We start from the raw sequence: 13,874 nt of genomic DNA on the forward strand, positions 1-13,874 counted from the left end.
TGTGATTTATGTCAAAGAGTGGTCTTCCTTTGTTTTCCTCTAAGAGTTTTATAGTGTCCGGTCTTACATTGAGGTCTCGAATCCATTTTGAGTTTATTTTTGTGTATGGTGTTAGGGAGTGTTCTAATTTCATTCTTTTACTTGTAGCTGTCCAGTTTTCCCAGCACCACTTATTGAAGAGACTGTCTTTTCTCCATTGTATATCCTGGCCTCCTTTGTCATAGATTAGTTGACCATAGGTGCGTGGGTTTATCTCTGGGCTTTCTATCTTGTTCCATTGATCTATGTGTCTGTTTTTGTGCCAGTACCATATTGTCTTGATTACTGTAGCTTTGTAGTATAGTCTGAAGTCAGGGAGTCTGATTCCTCCAGCTCCGTTTTTTTCCCTCAAGACTGCTTTTGTTATTTGGGGTCTTTTGTGTCTCCATAAAAATTTTAAGATTTTTTTTCTTCTAGTTCTGTAAAAAATGCCATTGGTAATTTGATAGTTATTGCCTTGAATCTGTAGATTGCTTTGTGTAGTATAGTCATTTTCACAATATTGATTCTTCCAATCCAAGAACATGGTATATCTCTCCATCTGTTTGTATCATCTTTAATTTCTTTCATCAGTGTCTTATAGTTTTCTGCATACAGGTCTTTTGTGTCCCTAGGTAGGTTTATTCCTAGGTATTTTATTCTTTTTGTTGCAATGGTAAATGGGAGTGTTTCCTTAATTTCTCTTTCAGATATTTCATCATTAGTGTAGAGGAATGCAAGAGATTTCTGTGCATTAATTTTGTATCCTGCAACTTTACCAAATTCATTGATTAGCTCTAGTAGTTTTCTGGTGGCATCTTTAGCATTCTCTATGCATAGTATCATGTCAGCTGCAAACAGTGACAGCTTTACTTCTTCTTTTCCAATTTGTATTCCTTTTATTTCTTTTTCTTCTCTGATTGCCGTGGCTAGGACTTCCAAAACTATATTGAATAAGAGTGGTGAGTTCCCTCTATGCCCACTTTCCGGAGAGTTTTTATCATAAATGTGAGTTGAATTTTGCCAAAAGCTTTTTCTGCATCTATTGAGATGATCATATGGTTTTTATTCTTCAGTTTGTTAGTATGGTTTATCACATTGATTGATTTACGTATATTGAAGAATCCTTGCCTCCCTGGGATAAATCCTACTTGATCATGGTGTATGATCCTTTTAATGTGTCATTGGATTCTGTTTGCTAGTATTTTGTTGAGGATTTTTGCATCTATATTCATCAGTGATATTGGTCTGTAATTTTCTTTTTTTGTAGTATCTTTATCTGGTTTTGGTATCAGAGTGATGGTGCCCTCATATAATGAGTCTGGGAGTGTTCCTTCCTCTGCAAGTTTTTGGAAGAGTTTGAGAAGGATGGGTGTTAGCTCTTCTCTAAATGTTTGATAGAATTCACCTGTGAAGCCATCTGGTCCTGGACTTTTGTTTGTTGGAAGATTTTTAATCACACTTTCAATATCATTACTTGTGATTTGTCTGTTCGTGTTTTCTATTTCTTCCTGGTTCAGTCTTGGAAGGTTATACCTTTCTAAGAATTTGTCCATTTCTTCCAGGTTGTCCATTTTATTGGCATAGAGATGCTTGTAGTAGTCTCTTAGGATGCTTTGTATTTCTGCGGTGTCTGTTGTAACTCTTTTTCATTTCTAATTTTATTGATTTGAGTTCTCTCCCTCTTTTTCTTGATGAGTCTGGCTAATGGTTTATCAATTTTGTTTATCTTCTCAAAGAACCAGCTTTTAGTTTTATTGATCTTTGCTATTGTTTTCTTTGTTTCTATTTCATTTATTTCTGCTCTGATCTTTATGATTTCTTTCTTTCTGCTAACTTTGGGTTTTGTTTGTTCTTCTTCCTCTAGTTCCTTTAGGTGTAAGGTTAGATTGGTTATTTGAGATTTTTCTTGTTTCTTGAGGTAGGCTTGTATAGCTATAAACTTCCCTCTTAGAACTGCTTTTGCTGCATCCCATAAGTTTTGGATCATCGTGTTTTCATTGTCATTTGTCTCTAGGTATTTTTTGATTTCCTGTTTGATTTCTTCAGTGATTTCTTGGTTATTAAGTAGTGTATTGTTTAGCCTCTGTGTGTTTTTTACAGATTTTTTCCTGTAGTTGATATCTAGTCTCATAGCATTGTGGTCGGAAAAGATGCTGGATATGATTTCAATTTTCTTAAATTTATTGTGGCTTGATTTGTGACCCAAGATGTGATGTATCCTGGAGAATGTTCCATGCACACTTGAGAAGAAAGTGTATTCTGTTGTTTTTAGATGGAATGCCCTATAAATATCAATTAAATCTATCTGGTCTATTGTGTCATTTAAAGCTTCTGTTTCCTTATTTATTTTCATTTTGGATGATCTGTCCATTGGTGTAAGTGAAGTGTTTAAGTCCCCCACTATTATTGTGTTACTGTTGATTTCCTCTTTTATATCTGTTAAGAGTTGCCTTATGTATTGAGGTGCTCCTATGCTGGGAGTATATATATTCATAATTGTTATATCTTCTTCTTGGATTTATCTCTTGATCATTATTTAATGTCCTTCTTTGTCTCTTGTAACATTCTTTATTTTAAAGTCTAGTTTTTCTGATATGAGTATAGCTACTCCAGCTTTCTTTTGATTTCCATTTGCATGGAATATCTTTTTCCATCCCCTCACTTTCAGTCTATATGCGTCCCTAGGTCTGAAGTGGGTCTCTTGTAGACAGCGTATAGATGGGTCTTGTTTTTGTATCCATTCAGCAAGCCTGTGTCTTTCAGTTGGAGCATTTAATTCATTCACATTTAAGGTATTTATCGATATGTATGTTCCTATGATCATTTTCTTAATTGTTTTGGGTTTGCTTTTGTAGGTCCTTTTCTTCTTTTGTGTTTCCCACTTAGAGAATTTCCTTTAGCATTTGTTGTAGAGCTGGTTTGGTGGTGCTGAATTCTCTTAGCTTTTGCTTGTCTGTAAAGCTTTTGATTTCTCCATCGAGTTTGAATGAGATCCTTGCCAGGTAGAGTAATCTTGGTTGCAGTTTCTTCCCTTTCATCACTTTAAGTATATCATGCCACTCCCTTCTGGCTTGTAGAGTTTCTGTTGAGAAATCAGCTGTTAACCTTATGGGAGTTCCCTTGTATATTATTTGTCATTTATCCCTTGCTGCTTTCAATTGTTTTTCTATGTCTTTAATTTTTGCCAGTTTGATTACTATGTGTCTCGGCATGTTTCTCTTTGGGTTTATCCTGTATGGGACTCTCTGTGCTTCCTGGACTTGGGTGGCTATTTCTTTTCCCATGTTGGGGAAGTGTTCGACTATAATCTCTTCAAATATTTTCTCGGGTCCTTTCTCTCTCTCTTCTCCTTCTGGGACCCCTATAATGCGAATGTTGTTGCATTTAATGTTGTCCCAGAGGTCTCTTAGGCTGTCTTCATTTCTTTTCATTCTTTTTTCTTTATTCTGTTCCACAGCAGTGAATTCCACCATTCTGTGTTCCAGGTCACTTATCCGTTCTTCTGCCTCAGTTATTCTGCTATTGATTCTTTATAGAGAATTTTTAATTTCATTTATTGTGTTGTTCATCTCTGTTTGTTTGCTCTTTAGTTCTTCTAGGTCCTTGTTAAATGTTTCTTGTATTTTCTCCATTCTGTTTCCAAGATTTTGGATCATCTTTACTATCATTACTCTGAATTCTTTTTCAGGTAGGTTGCTTATTTCATCTTTTTTTATTTGGTCTTGTAGGTTTTTACCTTGCTCCTTTGTCTGTAACATATTTTTTTGTTGTTTCTTTTCTTTTCATTTCTTTTTTTTTTTTTTATGGGTAGGGCTGTATTCTTGTCTTACTGGTTGTTTGGCCTGAGGTGTCTAGCACTGGAGTTTGCAGGCAGTTGGATAGAGCCAGGTCTTGGTGCCTAGATGAGGACCTCTGGGAGGCCTCACTCTGATCAATATTCCTTGGGGTCTGAGGTTCTCTGTTAGTCCAGCAGTTTGGACTCTGTGCTCCCTCCACAGGAGCTTAGGTCCAACCCCTGGTCTGGGGACCAAGATCCCGCAAGCCATGCGGCATGGCAAAAGAAAAGAAAAACATGGGCAGTATAATAACAAAGAATAAAAAATAAAATAAAACTAGAAAGATAAAAAAATATATTAGGAAAAATAAAAAATATAATTGAAACAAGTGCAACAAAGTAAAACAAAACCACAACATAAAAAAGAAAGAAGAAGAAAAAGGAACAAAAGGAGCAGAACAATAACAATGTATAAAGAATAAAATAAAATTAGAAAAATAAAAGATGTATTAGAAAAAATAAAAGTATAAATGAACCAACAACAACAAAGTAAAACAGAACCCCCCCTCCCCAACCTAAAAGAGGAAAAAAAAAAAAAGAAAAACGGCCGGAAAAGGCCTTGGCTATGGGGAGGCAGAGCCTAGGCAAGCAGGTGGAACTTAGGCAGGGGCCAGGTTTAAGGTGGGGCAGGGCCTAGGCTCAGGACCCATGCAGCTGGAAAAGGCCTTGGGGGTGGGGCCTATGCTGGGCGATGTTCAAGTGTCGGGAGGGGCTTGGGCTTAGGACCTACATGGAAGGAGAAAGGCAGCACGTCCAGAGGCAGGCCTCTGGAATGTGGAGTTCTGGATTTTGGAGGTAAGGCCCTGGGTGAGGTTGTTTGGGTGGGGTTTAGGCCCAGTGTATTTGAAGGGGGTCTCAGAGGGGGTCTCTGAGTGCGGCATGTAGAAGTAGGGCACTGGGAGTGGGTCTAGGGATGGGGCTTGGACTCTGCGGAGCAGGATGGAGGCTCTGAGGGCAGAGGATTAGGCCCAGAATCCCAACAAGCTCCCCAGTGCCCAAGTGGGCAGGGAAAGTGCTGGCTGTGCTCCCTCTGTTCCTCCACTCCCCCCACAGGTTCTCCTCTGTTGCAGCTGGATCCCTAACTGTAGGTGGGTCTTGCCAGGTGTAGGAACTCCTCTCCTCCCTCAGACACCCCTTAAGCATGCCAGTCCCATAGGTCTCGCCTTTACTTTTACTCCCCATTCCCTCCCTCCCACTCCCTCAGACCCCTGCAGCTGGAGGGGGCCTTGTTGGGCAGAAGATCAGGCCCAGGATCTCAGCAGGCTCCCAGGGGCCCAAGTGGGCAGGGGAAATACTGGCCATGCATCCTTTGGATCCTCTTCCCTCCCAATGGTTCCCCCCTTTTCCCCTCCAGTTGTGGGATCACTCCCCCTCCCCCAGCTGCTTCTGAGGAATGCCGGTCCTGTCCCACCTCCACTCCTCCTTCCCCCTCACTACCCACCGCATCCTACCCGGTCGCTGGGGGTTCCTCCTGTCCCCTTAGGTGTCCATGGTCCACCACCAGTGCCTAGTAGGTCCCCTAGTTGTGTGGAGATGTGAATTCCACCTTCTCTTAGTCCACCATCTTTACTCTGCCCCCCAGTTATTCTTCAAGACAGTGTGAAACTATAATTCAGTCACTTGCTAGTTGAAAACTTAGTTTTGAGTCAAATTCCCAGGAGGCATCATAGTTGCCTACTATGTGATTAAAGGTCATGAGTACAGCAGCAGAGGTTACCAATGAGAAATGTCCATCAAAGAGCACAATTTTGTCCCTTGACATCATGATGTTGCATAGTGCATCATAAGGCCTCCTGGAGAATTTGGCCATTTGCTTTTGTTGACTCAGTCCCCACCTCTTATATGGCTGGAGCTGCTGCTGCTGCTGCTCTGAGATTTAGCTGCTACCACCACCTGCTGTGTGGCTTGGACAATCTCTGCCTCTGTTCCCTTTCTGTGGTAAGTTTCTTGCAAATGAGTATAATACTATGAGGCATATTGTATATATTACAAATAATATGAGTATATAATTTTACATTATATTATAACAATTATTATATTATCATTATTAAATGAGTCATACTGGTTCTCATGCTTAGCCATCTTCACCCCTGGAACATGGCCCATGGAAACTATTCAGATCTCCTCCATGCCTCTAGGGAGATCCAGAAAAGGATGGTAGAGTCTGCCTCAAGAAATCCTTGTGCTCAGTCAGGTTATGATCCCATGCCCACCATCTTGTCCTTGATATGTGGAGTGGAACCATCATTGGCTGTACCACTATCAATGGCCCCAGGAAGGAAAAGGGAACACCTATCTTTTCAGTTTTAAAATTTCCAATCTGCAAAGGGGGTTTCCTCTTATCCCCATGTACTCAGCACGTTATACTCCTTTCTTCTTCTCTGTCATGTTATTAGTTGCCCAAAAAGGAAGGTGTAAGTACTTTTATTTGCAGTGCCAAATGTTACTTGCTTGATGATATTATTATTTATTGAGCTCTTATGATAAATAAGACTTATAAAACTATATGAAAGGCCTCTAACTCTTCATGATTTCTGAGTTTGTGCATTTTAAAAGTTCAATGGTCCATACCAAATATCAAAATGGTGGGAAAGCCCATGCAAATGTTAACTTGTAAAGAAATTTAATGTCTATGAGACCACATTAAGAAAAATTAATACTATGTGAATTTAGGGGCTTAATTGTGCCTGGATTAGTTAACTAGGTAATTCACATAAGAATATGCTTTTTATAATAGCTCTCTGTATGTTAACAAAGGATCTGTTCATAAGATGATCAAACCATTCATTGGGAAGTGTTAATTAACTTCAGAAATGGAAACTTGCAATTGCTAAAGTACCTTCTCATTTTCTTCTTTATTTATTTTTTTAATAAATTTTATTTATTTATTTATTTGTTTGTTTGTTTGTTTGTTTATTTTTGGCTGTGTTGGGTCTTCATTGCTGCACACAGGCTTTCCCTAGTTGCAGCGAGCAGGACCTACTCTTCGTTACGGTGTGTGGGTTTCTCATTGCAGCGGCTTCTTTTGTTGCGGAGCATGGACTCTAAGCACATGGGCTTCAATAGTTGTGGCACGTGAGCTCAGTAGTTGTGGCAAGCACGTCCTAGAGCACAGGCTCAATACTTGTGGTTCATGGGCTTTGTTGTTCCGCGGCCTGTGGGAACTTCCCAGACCAGTGCTCGAACCTGTGTCCCCTGCATTGGCTGGTGGATTCTTAACCACTGTGCCACCAGGGAAGTCCCCTCATTTTTTCCTTTAGAGAAGTGGCATAATACATCATTTGCTGAACCTTCTTTCACCTTGAAAATTGAATTGTTTTTCAACATTTGTGTTTTAATTTTCACATTCTTTGAAAAGAAAATATAAATATAATTAAATATTTTTTAACACATCTATCATGAAATAATTACACAATTGCCTCCTTGACTTCCTACAAGGAACTCTGGTAATTCTTTGCACCTCTATCTACTTGTAAATCTCACTGAAAAATAATTTAATTCATGGAGCTCATTTGTTATGACCAAGATGCAGCTTCTGATGTGTAGAGTCCCAAAAGTCTAATAGCTTAAATAAATAGATAATTATTCTTTTTTATGTAACAGTGCATCCAGTTTCACTTCTGCTTTCTTCCCTCCTAGGTGGGTTGTTTGTGGTCAGATGCCTGGTGAACCGGTCGTTTCAAACCCAGCTGAATGCAATTGCCTTTTTAAGACAGAATGACAGGTAAAGTCCTTCCTTTATTGTTCTTACTGCTGGAGCAGTAGTTGAGGATTCAAAAAGACCCAATAAACAACATCTGTCTCCTCTATTCAAGCTCTGAACCTATTAAAAATAAAACAAAAAGGAAGAGAGATAAGCAATCAAAATATCACTTTTATCTAATAAAGGTGATATTGGAGATAGTGGCTTATATCTCCAAGTGGGATCATTACACTGAACTCAAAAATTATAGACTAACCTATTCAATTATGCAAAAATTAGGAAATTTAAGAAGTGGGGGAAAAGAGTTTGCTCCCTAACACAGAAAAGTTAAGGAGTTGAGAAGGATTCATATCCTTGGCCAAGAAAGATTAAAAGGGATTAGATGTTTATAAAATGAATCCTTAAAAATAAAAGAGTAACTTTGAAGCACAGGAAGAAATTTCTTTTTTATCATCTCACAAGGATGTCAAATTCTGCAGACCTAGGATTGTGACAAGAAGAAATGTAAAGCTTTTGATGATGCTGACTAGTCTGTCATTTTTGAGCTGTTACTTCTAAGGATTTTCAGAAATTTCTAATTTTTAGGAACTCTGTACATGTCATCTAGATTTTGAATTAGTTGATATAATATTGCATATAATTTTAGGTGAGTTATTTAAAATAATCTTTTAAAATTTCTATGTGGGTGTGTATATATATATACGACCAAGTGTATGGTGTATTTATTAGAGAATGTGATCTGTACAATCTTTTAGATTTGGATATTAAAATTTACATAATTTTTATAATAAATTTGCTTATTTGTGTTAAGTAATTAAAAAAATTGTGTTGGTAATTAGAAACACTTGCCTATCTCAATATTCCTTATTTGGTGTTTCTCTGTGTCTTATTTGATCAGACCTTCTCTCTCTCTCTCTCTCTCTCTTTGACTTTTCAGAAATTCAACTCATGGTATTATTATGTCCTATTTTCTTTTTCAGCTTTTATATTTTTCTATTTTAATAGTTCATGTGTTTATCTTTAGTTTCCATTTTTGTTATTTACTCTCGTATTCATTTACTACGTTGAATTGAATAGTTTAATCATTTATTCTGTCTTTCCAGTTTTCTAATAAATGCCTCTAAGACCATCTCAACAAGTTAGTATTTAGTGTTGTCTTCTTATTTGATGTCGTGTTCTATAATTTCAGTTTGATTTTCTATTAAAAGTAATTTTAGCTTATTATTTGATACCTTGCTAAACTATCGAATCAAAACAGAATTCACAGGCAAGGATTCTGAAAAAAAATTGGGGGGTATCTTTTCTGAAAAGTAGTTTGAAAATAAACTCTCGGAAAACAAGTAATAAAGCAACAAATAGATGCTATGGAATCTCAGAGACAGAGAGCCCAAATTATAGAAGAGTAATAGAAAATCTCAGAATAGCCACTGCTCAGCCTCTCTGGAGGCCAATGATCCAGGGGGGAACAAGCCTATGATGAGAAATGTAGTGTTTATGGCTTGTGCAGAAGTACTGCATAAATCTTGTTACATATATAGGATTGTTTATGCTCTTTTCATGTTCTTTTAATGTTACCACCACATTCAAAAACAACTTTATACTCCTCAAACTGGTCTTGCATGCTCCATTCCTCCGGCATGCCAAGCTGTTTCCAAGCCTCATAATTTCCCCACCAACATGCTGTTACCTCTTCACTATTCTAGGTATAGGAGAGACTGTGATAAACAAAACTTACAAAGTCATTCCTCTCAAGGAGATTATTATATTCTAGAAGGAGAGAAAGCCAAGTTATTAAACATAAAAATGATCAAGATTGTCTCAATTGTTTCAGAGAGTAATGAAACACATTCAAAAAAATTTAGAGGGTGATATGAAAGTAATCAGAACAGGTCCCTCTGGGGAGGTAAAGTGAGACCAGAAGGAAAGAAGAGTCTGATCTTGCAACTTCCTGAGGGCAGACTGTTCCAAGCAGAGGGTTAAGTAGCATAAGAGCAAGTACAAAGTCCCTAAGGCAGAAAACCTCTCTGCCTGTACAGGGAAATGAAAAGGAGCCAGGGTTGCTGAAGTATAACTGGTAATGGGGTAGAGCAGTAGGGGATGAGATTGAAGAGGCAGGCACAGGCAACTGCTGAATATTTGAAACAATCTCATAATAAGGACAATGCAAAAGTAAACAACAATGAGATACCAATTTTCATCCTCAAACTAGCAACAGATTGAAAAAGCTTGATATGTTGAAAAAGAGGATTGCTTATAACTACTTGTTGTGATACAAATTGGTATAACTACTTAGGAGAGTGCATTTCAAAATGTCCATCTTGTATGATCCAGTACTTCTCCTCCTGAATACATACTCCAGAGAAATGATCTCATGTATGCACCAGATTTTTCATAGCATTGCCATTGTGAATAGCAAAATAATACCAACAACAGAATAGAATGGAAACAACTTAAGAGTACATCACTGGGAGGATAAATGATGGACGGACAACTATACAGCAGTGGAAATGAATAAATAAGAGCTATGGTAGTCTCCTGGATAAAACTCACATACAGTGTTGATGGGACAGAAAAGCTACAGAATAATACATACAGTGCAATTCCATTTATGTACATTTTTAGCTTTTCATTAATAAATAATTATAGACTCCCAAGAAGTTTCAAAAAAGTACTCTGAGATCCAAGGTACCCATTACTTGCCTTTTCTCAATGTTATTAAAACTAGAAAATTGACATTGGCCTAATACAACTAGACTGCAAACCTGACTCAGATTTCGCAAGTTTTTATATGCACTCATTTAAAAAATATGTATATGGTTTTATATGTATAAGTTCTATGAATTTTTATCACTTGTATAGATTTGTATAACCACCACCGCAGGTGAGACATAGGATTATTCTTTCACTACATAAGAAATCCCTTATACTACCTCTTAGTAGTCACACCTTTCCTTTAACACTAACACTAATCTATTCTCTATCTCTATAATTTTTTCTTTTTGGAGGTTGTTATATAAATGGAATCATAGTATATTCAACCTTTTGAGGGTGGATATTTTTTTAATACAGCATGATGCTCTTGAGATCTATTCATGCAATAATGTGTTTCTTTTTATTGTTGAGCAGTATTCCCTTGTGTGATATACCAGAGTTTGCTTAACCATTCACCCATTGAAGGACATTTGGATTGTTTCCAGTCTTGGGCTCTTACAAATAGAGCTGCTATGAATATTTGTGTATATGCTATAGTGTGAACATATGTTTTCAATTCTCTTGGATAAGTACCCCAGAGTGGCATTACTTGGTCATGTGGTAAATGTATGTTTAACTTCAAAGGAAAGTACCAAACTGTTTTTCAGAGTAGCTGTACTATTTTCCATTCCCTCTAGCAGTGTATGAGAGATTCAGTTTCTCCACATGGTCTCCAGCTTTTGATATTGTCGTTATTATTTTAGACATTTAAATAGATTTTTAGTGGTATCTCACCAGAGTTTTATTTTGCATTTCTCCAATGACAAGTGATGTTGAGCATCTTTTCACATGCTTACTTACCATTCATATATCTTCTTTTATAAAGTGTCTGTTCAAGCCTTTTTTCCCCATTTTTAATGGATTGCATTTTTTTACTATCAAGTTTAGAGTATATATATATATATATATATATATATATATATAATATATAATATATATATAATATATATACATAATATATATTATATATATTATATATAGAGAGAGTAGAAGTACTTTGTCAGGTATGTGATTCACAAATAGGTTTTCTCATTCACTGACTTGTATTTTTATTCTGTTAACAAGCTTTTTCACAGAGAAAACATTTTAAATTTTGATTAAGTCTAATTTATCCACTTTTATTTTTTACATCTCTCATACATCATTATGTCTAAGAATTCTTTGCCCAACCCTAGGTCACAGAGACTCTCTTTTACATTCTCTTCTAAAAGATTTATAGCTTCACATTTTACTTTTAGATCTGTGATTCCTTTTGAGTTTTTTTTTTGGTAGAAAGTATCAGGTTTAGTTTGAGGTTTCTTTTTCCTTTGATGTCCAATTGTTCCACCACCATTTGTTGAAAAGACTATCTTTCCTCCATTGAGTTGCCTCTGCACTTTTGTCAAAAATCAATGGAGAAGAGTTTTGTGGATCTATTTCTGGGTTCTTTACACTGTTCCATTGTCTATTGTTCACCCCTCTATCAATATCACAGTGTTTTAATTATGACAGTTACATTCTAAGTCTTAAAATTGGATAATGTGACTCCATCCACTTTGCTCTTCCACTTCAAAATGATTTAAGCTATTCTTTGCCTTTCTGTGTAAAATTTAAAATAAGCTTTGCCTACGGTTATAAAACTTTTGGTAGGATTTTGGTAAGGATTGTGTTAAACCTATAGATCAACTTGGTTAGAATTTATATCTTTATGATGTTAACTCTTTCAATCCATTTAGGTTATATGTCTTTCCATTTAGTTAGATCTTTGCTTTTTCTCATCAGGATTTTATAGTTTTTCTAGATATATATCTCATTTGTGTTTTGTTAGACTTATACCTAAGTATATCAGTTTTTTAGAGTGATTATAAATGGTTTCTTGAATTTTGGTTTTTGATAGATTACTGAAAGTATAAGGAAATAATGATTGAGTTTTGTGTGTTTACCTGTATCCTATGACATATTACTGAATAGGATAATATATAGAATTAGTCAATTCTAAAATTAATCTGGAAATATAACTTAAATCAAGACAAAGAAGCAATTGTTTCATTGGATATTAAGACACAATGTACAAAATGGTAGTACTTAACACAATATGATATTAGCATAAGAACTGACAAATAAACCAATGGGCTTATTATCTTCTCTCTATTCTGGATAGAGACTACACAGACTCATGTATATATTCCACAGACTTCATGTTTATATTTCATGTGGGAACCGTAATTTCAAATTACTGATGAATAAATGGACTTGTCAATAAGTAATTTTAGAAATGTTTTAAAATTATCGTTTAAAAATGATTTTAGAAAAGTTGATTTATATTAAAAATTAACTTAGAATGGATCTTCACACAAATAAAAAATAAATGCCAGATTCTGTATCTTAGAGTGGAAAATAAACATAAGAATTAGAACAAAAGTATTAGAAAAAAAAGAAAAATAGAAGGTAACTTTTAAAAATAATTTTGGAATTGGAAACCTTCACAAAGACATAAAACTCAGAAGACATAAAGGAAAGTATTGGTAAGTGTTACCTATTAAAAATTTAGAAACTTCTGTTTTACAAAAGCCAACAAACAGAAAATTAAGAAATAAGTGACATCCTGAGAAAAAAACTATTTAAAATAACATAAAATTAATATACAAAATATGTAAGTTAATACTTATAAACTAAAAAAGGGGAAAAGATATATGAACAACTTACCAAAAATAAATACACAATGACCTATATGAATTTTTATTAGTAATCAATAAAATTATACATTATTTTACTCTTAGTTTATCAAAAAAATTTAGAGAACTGGCATTCCCTAGTAATTATGTTAGGGGGAGGGTAAGGGTATTCTCCAGAACTACTATGGGAATGTACATTACACAGCTCTCATAGAAGAGGCAATATTAAAAAAGGGGGAGGGGGAGAATATGACTCTCTTAACAGAAATCAAGAAAATTAAAGAAAACAAATACAATTAAAATGGCATAAATAAATTTAAAATGTGAGTATAATAAAATTTAATGGGTTAAATGACCATTTTAAAGGACAAAGACTTTTTAAACTATCTTTTAGCTTAAAGAGGGAACATTATTTTCATTAGAACTTTAAGCCCATTGTTGCTGCTTTTCTTTATATACCTAGTGATTTTGAGTTTATGTTTATATTTAAGAAGAAGGTCTAAGTAGCTACTGCGGGTTTTCGTTTCATTTTTTCCTATAAAGTCTCACATGTGAGTAGAAGCTTTGGGTGGAAAGGAGACATCAAGGCAAAACAAATTTTTAGGATCACTGCATAGAAGAAAGGCTTTGGGGTTACTGGGCTCTTAATAAAGGTTGAGGAAGCAATTATTTTTGGCCAATACCCACATAAGAAAACTTAGCTTTTCCCATATGGTTTATCCAATCTCTTCAGACAACAAACCCCGCTACATAACTATGGGAAACCATCAGTCTATCCCCTGTTTTCATCTTCTCTTCTCATTCTTATCTTCCACTGTCCTTGTTGACCTTGAGCCATGGATTTTCTGGGACCCTATGAGAAGATCAGCTCTCAGCTCCACTGTAACCTCCTAACAGCATATCCTGGATT

At 35.8% G+C, this 13,874-nt stretch overlaps 1 long non-coding RNA gene across 2 annotated transcripts in view; it reads left to right on the plus strand.

Moving 5' to 3' along the window:
- LOC132366040 (uncharacterized) overlaps positions 1–13,874 on the plus strand; it is a 444,928-nt gene that overhangs the window by 318,160 nt on the left and 112,894 nt on the right. For both annotated transcript variants that reach the window (XR_009503341.1, XR_009503340.1), the window contains exon 5: positions 7,496–7,580. This is a non-coding gene — a long non-coding RNA (uncharacterized LOC132366040). The remainder of the gene's footprint in view (positions 1–7,495; positions 7,581–13,874) is intronic.

The sequence above is a fragment of the Balaenoptera ricei genome, chromosome 5, assembly GCF_028023285.1.
Source record: "Balaenoptera ricei isolate mBalRic1 chromosome 5, mBalRic1.hap2, whole genome shotgun sequence".
NCBI classification, from domain to species: Eukaryota; Metazoa; Chordata; class Mammalia; order Artiodactyla; family Balaenopteridae; genus Balaenoptera; species Balaenoptera ricei.